This window comes from Lactuca virosa, chromosome 1, assembly GCF_052849685.1.
Source record: "Lactuca virosa cultivar CGN04683 chromosome 1, Lactuca_virosa_CGN04683_v6, whole genome shotgun sequence".
NCBI lineage: Eukaryota > Viridiplantae > Streptophyta > Magnoliopsida > Asterales > Asteraceae > Lactuca > Lactuca virosa.
The window spans coordinates 196,844,081-196,859,956 of NC_136426.1; positions in this window are offsets into that span (position 1 = coordinate 196,844,081).

Here is a 15,876-nt window from a genome sequence, read left to right on the forward strand (position 1 = left end):
TGCTATGGCTGTGGTGAGACTGGACACCGTCAGAGAGACTGCCCAATAGTAAGGAACTCAGGAGCGGATGGACGCCTTCTGATGATCACCGCAGGAGAATCTACCCCGGAGTCGTCGACGAGTAGTGGTACGTTTTCAAAATAGTAATTACTTTTAAAAATTCATTTATATTCATATAAGATTAAAATTTGGGGATAACATTTAAAAGTAATTATAACAACTCACATGTTGAAATAGGTCACAGTATTCAAGAGAACTAAAAGATCTCTTAGAGAAACTATTATGGCTCACCATATACATCAGGGTTGTGCGCAACTAAGATGTTGCAGACTTAGAGTGAGTGACTCCGCTTAGGTCCCCTTTCCTTAATTGGTTGAGGATTTGAGGCAGAGATACTCAGTCGACTGCCTAGTTCACCTTAAATATTCATAACTTGTATATGACGGGCGATGATAGTGGTACCAAGGAGGATAATGATATAAAGTATCCCCACCGATTAGTAGAGCACTTTTGTTTGTATGTATTCGCACATAGAGGTACGATACGTAGGAGTGCTATCTTCAGAGAGAAAACAGGAAACACGAGAACAGTTACAAAGAGTACATTGTTGAACATACTAGGAGTACAGTATCGAGCATACCAGGGATACATCGTCGTTTATCAGACGTTTCTTTCATTTGACCAAAACTTTGTTCAATATAGAGTCCGTTGTTTTCATTCGTCATGAGTTGGCGTGGTCCTCACCATACTGAGTTCATATGTTTCTATCGCCTCGATCGGCAAGTTCTCAAAACTTTCGTCCTTCGCATCGAAAGTCCGACCTAAACCTCGATTTTATCTTTCATATTCTAAACCCCAAAGTACTCATGCGAAGAGTACTTTGTCTCCGAAGCCTTATCGTCAGATGTCCGCAAACCGTCATGAAATACCGCTCGTCCAGCAGACCAAGTTCGAGCACAGAGGCTAAGGACGAATACAGCCCACCTATTACTATTTAGTGTATACACGAGGGTGGTATATGATTATGATTACGCAGACTTAGTATGTGTGTTTCCGCCCTATCTCCGGTTCCTCGTTTGGTTGTGGACCTGGGGCAGAGTCGTACATCCGACCGTCTTACTAACCCTAATTATATATGACTTGTATACACGAGATAATGATAGATGGACCAAGTATAAATCCTATCATGAACAGAAGGGCAAAGTTGCCAAGTCTACGAGTTGGTATTCTGCCAATCGGAAGAGAGCAACCCCAGTAGTAATGCTAAGAAATATAATTTCGGGACGAAATTCCTTCTAATGGGGGAATGATGTGACAACCCGAAATTTCTATTTTGTACAACCATTCAATTCAATAGAAGTCGGAACAGTGCTGCTAACTTTCAAGCTTTTTGGAATAAGTTTGAGTGTTTTAAAGTTAGTACTTTAATAGATATCAGGAGAGAGGATACCCTAGAGTTTATTAAGTAGCTATAAGGTCCCAAAACTCCAAGAGTTTGGAGTTTACGGCCCAAAATGGTATTAGGGCCGTAAACCCTATTGACTATATAAGTGACACTTAGCTTATTTTTCACTTTTTTCACATTTCAAAGACTAGAGCCATTTCTCTCTCAAGTATCATCCAACTTTTCTTCAAGATCTTCAACTATAAGTGTTTCTAAGCCCTAGTAAGTTGATATCTACCTTAATCTAGTGATCTAACACACTTCCATCCGTGAAATCATTCCAAAAGTGTAGATCTTCAAGTTTCACCAAGAACACACACTAGTGTTCTTGGACTTTTAGCACCTTTACAAGCTTCTACCTAGTAAGTACTTCTATCCTAGAGTATTATAAGCCTTGTTACACTTCTAAAAATCAAGAAAACACCAAGAAAGTCAAGATCAAAGGTGTTTACGGTCCAAGATGTTCTTGGACTGTAAACCCTAAAAATGGTGCCAAAGTGTCCCTAGTCCCTTACCAAGCCTTGGAAACTAGCTTAGATCCCTTCCTTGATGTGCTAGGAACTTGAAAACATCAAAAGGCCATAAATCATTTGGGATTATGGCCGTATACCCAAAGACAATTGGTCCAAAAACCGTAAACTCCATTTAGGAGTGAAATGATGCCACAAACACTCCCTAAGGCTTAGACATGAAGTAGGATTGCTTAGTATGACTTGTAAGGCTTCAAAACACAAAATGGTCAAAGTGCCATGAGTTTACAGCCGTAAACTCATGGGTTTACGACCGTAAACTCAATGAGATTTGGTCTCATGACCGTAAACACCTTTTAGTGCCATTTCACTTTCCTTTGATGAATCACATGTGATTCCACCACTTGATCAATGTGTTTCCTAGTCCCGCAAGGTGTTTCCTTTCATATAGTTGTTTATAAACACTATATTCATTCCAATATATGTCATTTCGGACTTATTGTGTCTCGGGACTTCATTCGTGGAACTTCTCATCCTTACACGCATACCCGTTTGAATCACCCACATCAGGTGAGTTCATACCCCGTAATGAATCTTTTAGCTATTTTAACTAGTTTTAAGGGGGGAATACAAGTTGAACACAATGATAATTGTGTATCTGTTTGTTATAAACATCTTTCAAAATGTTACTTATGTCACTTATAAGTTGTCAAAACATTTCAAAACTCTTTTAAAGTTATGTTACTTTATAGTTATACAAAACTCTGTTTTTAAAGTACAAGCATAACTTAGTAGATAAATGAGTCTTTTCAATAACAGTCCAAGTAGAACATTAGTAAGCTATAATAGGTATAGTTTAGGAGAATGCTATTCATTACTTCTAGTACAATGAAGCACACAAAGAGTCAGTTCTTACATGAGTCAAACACACGGTAAAGAGAAACAAACAATACCATACAGGACATGTAGTGAAGAGAATCAAACAATACCATATAGAGAGAACACACAATAAAGAGAAACAAACAGAACAAACAAGTAAGGTTGCTATAGCATGAGAACACACATACAGGATCTAACTATACCAATGAATCACTAACTCATTGTTTTAAACAAAAGGTGATAGTTATATTGGGTATACATGATCATATACTTTAATGTGAATTACATGGCTTGCAAGAATTTGCAGAGGTCGTGTTTAATTCCCTTAATCTCCCGACAGGGAGAGCGTATAGTAAGGGTTCTAGCCTTCACATTATAACCGTAATAAAACAATTACGTTTTTAGGTTATTAGTACATCCGCATTGTCATTATAAACGACAGCTGTGTACTTACTTTTCCCATTACTTTAATAAAGTGACGGTACCACTTGAAAGTCGAACTTAATCTATTTTCGAGTTATAAACTAGGGAAAATATATATTTTTACAAACGACAAATGGATCAGTCGAGTCTAGCACATAACAGAAGATGCATTGGTAGAAGGCTACGATTAAAGGATAGGACCATAATACTAGTATTATGATTCCTTAATGTATACATCATAGGATACATATATACTAATAGGGTCCGACAGGTAATAGGATGTGTGCTCTTCGCTTCATTTCCTGTTCCTTGTTTGGTTGTGGGCTTGGAACGAATTCACCCAATCTATTATCTGCCCGATTCTATATATGTGTATGCCTAGTATACATTAAGTCATCGTAAGGGTACCAGGTATGGGTCAGGTTATAGAACACAGAGTCAAAGCACAACTTTTCTAGTACAAAACATACTTTCCAACATCAGTACTTTTGATATTCAAAACTAGAAACTTCCCAGTAAAGGGTTTAATCCATTTTATTAAACCAGTACATTTAAAGGACCTTAGGTGAGTAACTCTATAATACCATAGTTTATACACCATGTTTATATATAAAACTAATACCCAGTAGGTAGTTAGATGTGTGCTTTCCGCCTTACTTCCTGTTCCTTGTTTGGTTGTGGGCTTAGGGCAGATTCACCCAGTTAACTTTCTATCCGATATTAGATTATATATATCAGTATAAACTAAGCTATTATAAAAGTAGTCACTGTGGTCACCATTTTATATTAAGAAATAAGGGTTTTCTTAAAGAACTTTTCATTAGATATAAAGGAATCATTACAAATAACTCCATGAGTTACAAGTGAATACACCAGGGTTATATACGACAATGATCTAACAACCAATGGGATGTGTGCTATCCGCCTTACTTTCTGTTCCTTGTTTGGTTGTGAACTTAGGACAGATGCGCACAATCGATTGTTTGTTTACTAACTTGTACCCACTTAGTACTCATAGAAAGGGTTGTAGTGTCATTTTACTTAAACTTCCATCAAAGTAGGAAATATAGGATTTTCTAGAGGAACAGGCGAGCTTTTCAAAACAGAACTTACAACTTACAACATTTTACATTTACATTTTCAACAACACTTTACAACTTACTTACATCACTGAACTCTTATGAACTCACCAGCTTAATTGCTGATCAACTCTTTCAAATAACTTGTATTCTCAGGAGACTATTAGACAGGTGCTCGTGCTGGGGATTCAGAAGATGAAGCTTTATAGTTTCAAGTCTTGTTTTGTTATTTGTTTATGAATTCTATGTTTTGTGAACACACACATTGTAAACACTTTCTTTCAAAATGAAATGGTTGTTCATTACTTGCTTACCATATACATATCTCGTGATACTAAATGAACGTTTCCGCCGTTCCGGTTTTGGGGTGTGACAGAATCTTTTCATTAAACATAAAGGAACCTGTCACACCCAAAAACCGGAACGGCGGAAACGTTCTGGGGTGGAGGACGTCATGTCAAGTATCACAACATATGCAGTATAGTAATCAAAGTACAACAACCATTGCATTAATAGTAATAATTTTACATAGGTTACATTTAACAACAACATCAAAAGTAGATATAGGAAATAACATAAGCTGCAGCTTGGTACTAGGCTGACTTCGCAAGAGCTCCCGGAGTGTACCTGTCTACTGATGACCTGAGAATACAAGTTATTTTGAAAGCGAGTATCAGCATTTTAATGCTGCTGAGTTCATAAGTATTTAATGACATTGGTATAAATATATGTTTTTCTTCAAAATAATCTCACTAGATAATGGTGATTTGAGTTTACAGAGTATTAGAATTCTTTCCAGAAAATCCTATATTTTCTAATAAAAGTGGTCTTCTACCAAGACCCAATTGTTTCATGTTTAAGGAGTAATTTCCCCCAAAGGTAACTATTATTATCAAAATATAGTTTATACTTTAAGGAATATGTGAGAAGATCACAAGCAAAAGTAATAGGGAAAATACTATTTTACCTCAGCTGTAACACTGCTGACTGAAAGTGAATAAAACATAGACTCCGGGTGGTATCGAATGAACCATACGCCTCGGAGAGTCTAAAGGAATGAAGTATAGACTCCAGGCGGTATTAAGTGAACAATACGCCTCAGAGATTCTAAGTGTATGAAATACAGACTCCAGGCGGTATTAAGTGAACAATACGCCTCAGAGAGTCTAAGTGAATGAAATACAGACTCCAGGCGATATTAAGTGAACAATACGCCTCGGAGAGTCTAAGTGAATGAAATACAGACTCCAGGCGGTATTAAGTGAACAATACGCCTCGGAGAGTCTAAGTGAATGAAATACAGACTCCATGCGGTATTAAGTGAACAATACGCCTCGGAGAGTCTAAGTGAATGAAATACAGACTCCAGGCGGTATTAAGTGAACAATACACCTCGGAGAGTCTAAGTTAACCTTTAATCCTAAGTAGGTCAGTTTAAAGGTTTAATATGAGGCCTAGTGTATAACTAGGAAAATATATTAAGATGGTTTCATATGTAGAAAATATCGTGATAATACTTATTACCTTAAAGCCATGGATTATAAGGTAATTGTAAAGATACTCGTAACCATACTGATTGATGGATGTAAACATGACGACCTGCTGGCGTCGGAATGAATGTGACATTTGTCACCCCTTGGCTTGGTCGGCCGGGACTGTAGCTAGCAGTCAGGATGTGGGATGGTTTGTCCCGTATAGATCTATACACACAATGCCCGTTCTCCCTCCAGGAGACTCTGGTTACCACTCGACAACGGTGAAATCCGCGTCATGAGGATGTATCTCGTGTTTTGATTTCTATATAACTTTCTTGTTATTATAAGTACAAGTTCTTAGAATATAGATATAACTAAGTTCTCCTTCATGAAAGTTATGGTTGGTTTCTAAACTATATACCTATTATAGTTTACTCGAGAGGTTATCTAGATGCCTTTGCTACCCAAAGGTGTTGAACTGGAATAAGAGTATTAACATCTAACCAGATATACATAATATATAACTAGGACTTCAACGACACTCGGACAAATAACTGGATGCTCTAAGTCCACAACCAAACAAGGAACAGGAAATAAAGCGGGTTATCAGTCCTAAGTCCTTCAAACCCTACTTATATAACTATATCTATATAGACATGATTCTATCAAGCATATATAAGTTTAAAAGACTTTGATAAAAGCTTGGTAATTTAATAGAGATTTTGGTACTTTAAAAAGATTTGAAAACAAAATTTGGAAACCTTTAGCTGGATAAAACAGTTTAACATGCAGAAATCTTTTTGCTATACAGTTATTAATCACATATGGTTGATATAATAACTTTATAGTTCAACTTGTATTCCCCCCCCCCCATAAAAGCATTTAAAATCATTTAAAAAGGTTGATTAAGGGGTATCAACTCACCTGAAGTGGGTGATTCGGATGAACGGGTGGTATAAGATGCTAAGTGTCAAGTGAGGACTTGAACACACACGCGGATCCTATTGAGCATGCAATGATACATTTATGTATCTAATTAGTCATTTAATAACTAATTAAGCAAGTTAAGATGCTCAATTACATGAAAACACTTTGTTTCAAGTGCTAGGAGTGCTAAGGGTTGCATCTTAAGAGAGTATGGCCTCACATTGGAGTTTACTCCCCATATGGTAGCACCATATGGGTTTACGGTTCTGGGACCATTTCCCCCATGAGTTTACGGCCGTAAACTCATGGTAATGGTGCCATTGGGTGTTTTAAGGTCCTACACCACACAAGGAAGTAAGCTAGACTCGGATCCAAGGCTTAGGAAGTGACTAGGGCTCGAAATGGCCCTTCTTTGGAGTTTACGGTCCTTGGACCACTCCTTGGGAGTTTACGGTCGTAAACACATGTGTTTACGGTCGTAAACCAATGAGTTTACGGTCGTAAACTCATGGTTACCCAACCATTCCGTGTTTTGGTGTTTCTAGCTCATGCATGCAAGGTTCAAGTCCTTTATACAAGCCATAGAAGGTGTTAGGGGCACCTAAACCCCACTTGAAGGTGTTTACGGTCTAAGGAGATCTCCTTGAACCGTAAACACATATGTTCTTGCGGATTTTGATGTTCTTCGAGGGTTTAACATGCATTCTAAACAAACAACTAGTTAGGAGGAGTGTACTTACTTATGGGAAGCTTGTAGGAGTGTTTAAGGGCCAAGAACACTAGTGTGTGTTCTTGGTGTTTTGAAGAACACTTGAAGATCTAAGAAAAGACGAAGAATCCATGGATGAAATGATGTATAGACACTAGATTCAGTGTTGCATGTTCGAATCTAGGAAGGAAACACTTACATTTTGACGGATTTGAAGAGATGATCTTATGATAGTTGAGAGAAAACTTGGGTGTTCTTGAACTAAGAAGTGGGAAAGTGAGCCAAAAATGACTAAGTGTCATATTTATACTCTTTAGAGTTTACGGCCGTAAACTCCATGTTTGGGGCCGTAAACTCCAAACTCTTGGAGTTTTGAGACTTACGTGATGCACGACAACCACTAAAGTATACTTCCTTTTATTTGTTCGCTTGACGAGTATAAAATAAAAACACCCAACGGACTGAAAACCGGCCAAAAACGTACTAAAATGAATTTGGATTTAATTTGATGTGCTTGACCGCGGAGTTTATACAAATGAAAATTTCGGGTTGTCACAGAACCATTACAATTAACTCCATGAGTAACAAGTGAGTACGATAGAGTTATATACAACAATGATCTAACAAACAATGGGATGTGTGCTATCCGCCTTACTTCATGTTCCTTGTTTGGTTGTGAGCTTAGGGCAGATGCGCACAGTCGATTGTTTGTTTACTCTGAGTTTTATATCACTTGTATCCATTTAGTTCTCATAGAAAGGATTGTAGAATAATTTTTATGTATCTTTCATCAAAGTAGGAAATATAGGATTTTCTAAGAGGAACAGGCGAACTTTTCTAAACAGAACTTACAACTTACTACATTTTTCAACTACATTTCAACAACATTTTACCACAACGTTTTACAACTTACTTACATCACTAAAATCTTATGAACTCACCAGCTTAATTGCTGATCAACTCTTTCAAATAACTTGTATTCTCAGGAGCCTAGTAGACATGTACTCATGCTGGGATTCAGAAGAAGGAGCAGTATAGCTTCAAGTCTTGTTTGTTATTTGCTTATGTATTCTATGTTTTGTGAACACACACTTTGTAAACACTTTCTTTCTTATGAATAGGTTGTTCATTAATTTGATTACTATGATGCATGTCTTGTGATACTAAACATGACGTCCTCCACCCCAAAACGTTTCCGCCGTTCTGGTTTTGGGGTGCGACAGATTGGTATCAGAGCATTGTTTATAGTGAACTAAGTATATCAACCGATAAAAGATACACAACTATAAATACAATGGGGCTTAAGTGCTCTGGATAATGATATATTTTAAGAGTATAACGATAACTTATAAAAATATACCTACTTGCTTGTACATGTACATACTAGACCAAGTATCACAAGAAGAACATAACTAAAAGTATTTAATGGTTGAACACTGTCGTCAAACCTGAACAGTTATGTAATCATAGCTAGGATCAATATAGCCTGATCAACTATATTCATTCGAGATGTGACCGACATGTGTTTGGGAGTGATGTGGTGTTGCAACAGTCTTAAAAGTTACCTAACGCCAGTTAAGAGAACACTAGATCAAGTACATTAGATTTAGAATACTATAGGAGTATTCTATGACACTATAACGCGATAACAAGTTTGAAACATACCAAGAAGATTACATTAAAATACTATAGGAGTATTTTAGGTACTATATAAACCACTTACATGATAACTTAAAAGACCCTTACGGATAGGTCTATAATCTTGCAATGTATACTTCTAAAGTTTTATATATAATTGAGATCTTATAGACTTAGAATTTGCGATCTACGCTTCACTACCCATTCCTCTTATGGTTGTGGTTTTGAAGTAGGATCACTTATTCGAAGGTCTATTTAATCTTGAATTATATACAACTTGTATACCTTGTGCAATTATAGGAGGACTCTGTAAGGATCACCCCATAAAGTTACCTTAAATCTCATAGATTCTTTAGTCACTTCCATTCTCGCACGACAAGCCCAGATAGACGTAACCACTTCCTCATAGTAGACACTAGAAGAGTCCAGGAGGAACAAGAGCAAGTTCATGAGAAGTTTTTAAAGAGGGATCAACCGGAGTAACCAAAACATCTTACACGTCACACTAATAAATAATAATATTGTTAACTTAATGAGCGAGTGGAAACACTGCTCACATTATGTGTTAGGATTATTTCCTTACATGCAGCTGGTAACAGTTATTCAGGCAACATATATTCATTCGAGGATACCCATTTCAAATTCATAGAGTTTATTAGGTATAGACTCTTTTATGAATTGTTTCTAGAACCCTGTGGAAGTCAGGACCCGATGCACTCAGAACTAGGATAACCTTGTCTTTCAGCTTTCGGCTTGTGTCCACTGCTATAGACTTATTCCATCTCATCTTTGTATTCTTTTAGCAAAGTGCCTCCTCGCAAATCGAACAGATGCACTATTCGGATAACTCCAACTCAACCACCACTACCCCTGCCGCAGTTCGACCTAGCTGCTTTTCAGGCAGCGGTAACAGCAGCAACGACAGCCGCCCTAACCCAAATTCGTGTAAGTGGTATCAGTGTATCTGGTAGCGGTGCTCACCTAAACAACCATGGAGATACCCACGAATACCTGCGGGAATTTACGTATAAAGACTTCATGAGCTGCAAACCCAAATCCTTCAATGGAAATGGAGGAGTCATTGCTCTGATGCAATGGTTCGAGAGAACGGATTCGGTCTTCGAAATCTGCTCATGCCCAGAAGAGAGTAAGGTCAAGTTTGCTACTTGAACCTTCTCCGGAAGGGCCCTAACATGGTGGAATGGCCATGTTAAGTCACTGACTCTAACAGTGGCTAACTCTATGGGCTGGGAAAACTTGAAGGAAATGATGATGGGAGAGTACTGCCCAAGGGGCGAAGTACAAAAGCTAGAACAAGAACTATGGGAGCTCAAGATGGTCGGTTCAGACATAGTGGCCTACACTGACAGGTTTAGTGACCTGGCAACATTGTGCCCCGGGATGGTTACCCCGGAGAGCAAGAAGATAGAAAGATACATCAGGGGTCTGACTGCCCCGACCCAAGGAAATGTGTTGTCTTCTAACCCAGCCACATTCAATAGTGCCAAACGCCTGGCCCAGCTACTCATCGACTATGAAGTCCGACATGGCATAGAAGTCCCGACTCCTGAGCCATCAAAAGGAGAGGACTATAATCAGAAGTCGGGGAACAATAGGAGGAAGAAGCAAACAACATAGGAACCCCCGCAAGAGCAACAAGCGAGTACGATGTACACCGCTACGACACCTACTACTCCAGCACCTGCCGGTCGATATGTTGGAACCCTCTCGAAGTGTGGAAAGTGAAACTATCACCACACCATAGTATGCCGGGAAATGCAGTGTCTGAACTGCCACAGAAAAGGACACACAGTCCGTTTTTGCAGGGCACCGGCTCAACCGATCTCCCAAGTCCCCAGAGTTGAAGAAAACCAAGCCTACTATGGCTGCGGTGAGACTGGACACTACTAGAGGGATTGCCCGATAACAAAGAACTCACGCACGGATAGAAGAATATTGATGATCACCGCAGGAGAGTCGACCTCGGAGTCGCCATCGAGTAGCGGTACGTTTCGATTTAGTAATTGCTTTAAAAATTAATTTATATTTATATAAGATTAAAACTTGGGGATAACTCTTAAAAGTAATTATAATAACTCACTCATAGGAACAAGTCACAGTATTCAAAAGAACTAAAGGATCCGTTTAGAGAAGCTATGATGGCTGAACATATACATCAGGGTTGTGCATAACTAAGATGTTGCAGACTTAGAGTGAGTAATTACGCCTTAATTCCTGTTCCTTGTTTGGTTGTGGATTTGAGGCAGAGTTACTCAGTCGACTGTCTTATTCATCTTAAATATTCATAACTAGTATATGACAGGCGATCGTAGTGGTACCGAGGAGGATCATGATATAAAGTATCATCACCAATTATCAAAACACTTTCATTAGTATGTACTCGCTCATCGCGGTACGATACATAGGAGTGTTAACATCAATGGGAAAACAGAAAGTACTAGAACATTTACAAAGGGTACATCGTCAAACACATTAAGAGTACACTATCGAACGCACTAAGAGTACATAGTCGAACGCACTAAGGGTACATTTTCGAGCACGCTAGGTTTACATAATCGTATAACATACACTTCTTTCAAATTGGCGAAAACTTTGTTCGGTAAAGAGTCCGTCACTATCATTCGTCATGAATTAGCGTGGTCCTCACCATACTAAATTCATATGTTTCTATCGCCTCGATCGTCAAGTTCTCGAAACCTTCGTCATTCGTATCGGCTATCCGACCTAAACCTCAATTTTATCTTTCGTATTCTAAACCCCGAAGTACTCATGCGAAGACTACTTTGTCCCCAGAAGCCTTACCGTCAGATGTCCACAGACCGTCACGAAATACCACTCGTTCAGCAGACCAAGTTCAAGCACAGAGGCTAAGGACGAATACAGCCCACCTATCACTATTCAATGTATACGCGAGGGTGGTATATAATTAGTATTACGCAGATTTAGTATGTGTGTTTCCGCCCTATCTCATGTTCCTTTTTTGGTTGTGGACTTGGGGCAGAGTCGCACATTCGACCATCTTACTAATCCTAATTATATACGACTTGTATACACGAGGTAATGATAGATGGACCGAGTATGAATCCTATCATGAACAGTAGAGCAAGGTGCCAGGTCTACGAGTTGGTATTCCGCCAATCAGAGGAGCGCAACCCCAATAGTACTGCTAAGAAAGTTAATTTCGGGATGAAATTCCATCTAACGGGGGGATGATGTGACAACCCGAAATTTTTTTGCTTTGAGAGCTCAGTCAGTCAACTCAACTCAGTGTCAGACTCACTCCTGCTATCGTTTAGCACAATTTAGAGTCTGTTTGAGTGTTCTGAGCCTAGTACATTCAAGTAATGAGTGTTAGGAAATACCTGTTAGCTTCATTGTACAACACTAAAGCCCTAAACTCCAACATGTGGAGTTTACGGTCGTAAACATGGAGTTTACGGCCGTAAACTCAACCCTGGCCGGAAACTCCCCTATAAGACTCCATCCCTTCATTTTTCTTTCATTCTTTCATTTCCAACTCAAGAACGCTCCATTTCTCTCTCAACTATCATCCCGATTTTCATCCTAGATCTTCAAAAGTTGTAAGTGTTCTTTCCTTGATTTGTTGTTACACTTCATCTCCTAGTTACACTCTTTGATTTCATCCATGGAAATCAACTTTTCTTAGATCTTCAAATTTCAAAAACTCTTTTAAAGTTATGTTACTTTATAGTTTTACAAAACTCCGTTTTAAAGTACAGGCATAACTTAGTAGATAAAAGAGTCTTTTCAATAACAGTTCAAGTAAAACACTAGTAAACTATAATAGGTATAGTTTAGGAAGACACTACTCATTACTTCTAGTACAATGAAGCATACAAATAGTCAGTTCATACATGAGTCAGAACACACTATTTTGAGAAACATTTCACACTATACACTATACAAGAGAGTATACTATACACTAGTATGGAAAGAACATTACTACACTATAACTTACTATACGAACACTGTTATACGATAAATTAATGTGACATACTATTTAAGGATACAACAATACAGTGTTGTATCATATTATAACCAGAGTCTCCTGGAGGGAGAGCGGGCATCTTGTGTATAGATCTATACGGGACAGACACTCCCACACCCTGACTGCTAGCTACAGTCCCAGCCGATAAGGCCAAGGGGTGACAAATGTCACCTCACTACATATGACACCGGAAGGTCATCTTTTATTCAGTCGTCGATCAGCATGGTTACATACGAGTTCACATTAAACCTTTAATTAAACGACTAAAGATTAAAGGCAAAATGACTCCCGGAGGTGTATTGTACATTTAATACTACCTGGAGTCGGTATTTTATTACTTTATAGCTAGCAGTGTCACTGCTGAGGTAAAACATTATTTTCCCTATTACATTTACCTTGTGAACTTCTCACATATTCATTAATGTATAAACTATAATTAGTTAATGAGAGTCTCACTTGGGAAAATACACACTCAGACAAGAAACAAACATACATAACATTAGATGCCTTGGTAGAAGGCTAGGTTTAGTAGAAAGGACCATAATGCTAACCTTATGATTCCTTAATGTATACATCAAAAGATACATATATATCAATAGGATCCGACAGGTAATAGGATGTGTGCTCTCCGCTTCATTTCCTGTTCCTTGTTTGGTTGTGGGCTTGGAACAGATTCACCCAATTAACTCTCTATCTGATATTAGATCATATATAGCCAGTATAAACTAATTGATTATAGAAGTAATCACTGTGGTCACCATTTTTATAAGAAATAAGGGTTTTCTTAAAGAATCTTTTCATTAAACATAAAGGAACCATTAAAATTAACTCCATGAGTAACAAGTGAGTACGCCAGAGTTATATACAATAATGATCTAACAAACAATGGGATGTGTGCTATCCGCCTTACTTCTTGTTCCTTGTTTGGCTGTGAGCTTAAGGCAGATGCGCACAGTCGATTGTTTGTTTACTCTGAGTTTTATATCACTTGTATCCATTTAGTACTCATAGAAAGGATTGTAGAATCATTTTTACGTATCTTTCATCAAAGTAGGAAATATAGGATTTTCTAAGAGGAACAGGCGAACTTTTCTGAACAGAACTTACAACTTACTACATTTTTCAACTACATTTCAACAACATTTTACCATAACGTTTTACAACTTACTTACATCACTAAAATCTTATCAAATAACTTGTATTCTCAGGAGCCTAGTAGACAGGTACTCGTGCTGGGATTCAGAAGAAGGAGCAGTATAACTTCAAGTCTTGTTTGTTATTTGCTTATCTATTCTATGTTTTGTGAACACACACTTTGTAAACACTTTATTTCTAATGAAATGGTTGTTTATTACTTTGATTACTATGATGCATGTCTTGTGATACTAAACATGACGTCCTCTACCCCAGAACATTTCCGCCGTTCCGGTTTTGGGGTGCGACAAACAAGCATGTGGAAGAATCTTCCAGAGTTGTTTGCATCATGTTGCCGACCATGTCACCAGAGCTTCAAAAGATCTTTCAGAACTATACGACGTTTGAAATGATCAAGCATCTCAACGAAACTTTCCAAGATCAAGCTTGGCAAGAAAGATTCGAGATCATAAAATCCTTGAAGGCATCCAAACATAACACGTTCAAAAAAATGAAGTCATACGTTGACAGACTACGAAACTGGAGTATCGAGTTTCCAAAAGAGTTAGCCATAAACATAGTCTTGAACTTGCTTTGTAGTTTATATCATCAGTTCGTCATGAAATATAGTATGGAAAATCTCAATAAGACCCTCATGGAGCTTCATGGGATGTTAAAAATAGCCAAAGAAAGTATGATTAAGAAGAAAAGCTCCAACCCTACTGCTCGTATCTTGGCCATTGGGCATGGTAGTGAAAACAAGAAGAATAAGCTTTCTCGTGGAAAAGGTAAGGCCAAGGTTGGTCCTCCAAATGAAGGTCTTAAGAGAAAAGACGATTCTAAGATTGCACCTTCTACTGACCCAATGGAGGCCATTTGTTTCTATTTCCAAGGGAAAGGTCACTGAAGATGTAACTGCCCAAAATACCTTGAAGATCTGAAGAAGAACAAAGCCAAAGGAATTGGCACTTTAGGTATTTTTCTAATTGAACTTTATAAATGTCAGCTTCTAATTATTGGGTTCTTGATAAGGGATGTGGTACTCATATTTCTTCGATCTACAGGGACTAAAGGAAAGTAGAGGACTGAAGGATTGAGAGTTGAACCTAATAATAGGTAACGGAGGAACTCCAACTTTTACGAAGATTAGGGAGTATAATCTTGCATTGAATAATTAAGCTTCTATTAAATTATTTAATTGTTCCTACTCACCTTATATGTCAAGAAATATTATTTCATTTCACGTTTTATTTTTGGACGGATTTTGTTATGCTTTTGATAATAATAATTGTGATATTTTGGTTTACAAAAATAGTTCTTTTATTTTTAAAGCTAGTCAAAAGAAAGGTCTTTATGAAAGTGTTGTCTCTGTTGGCAACACTAATAATATAATGTTCAATGTTGGCTCTTCCAATATGTTACAAATCATGTTTATGGCATTTTTGATTGGGAATATAAACAAGAAACCCGTTGCCAAGCTCCAAAAGATGGGATCCTGGAATATTTGACTATGATTCAAATGATGTATATGAGTCTTTCTTAATTGGAAAGATAACAAAAGAGGCTTTCAAAGGGAACTGTGAACGAGGCAAGGATCGATCTACTCGAACTTATCCACACTCATTTATACGGACCATTGATATCCGCCACTACACATGGTGAACGTTA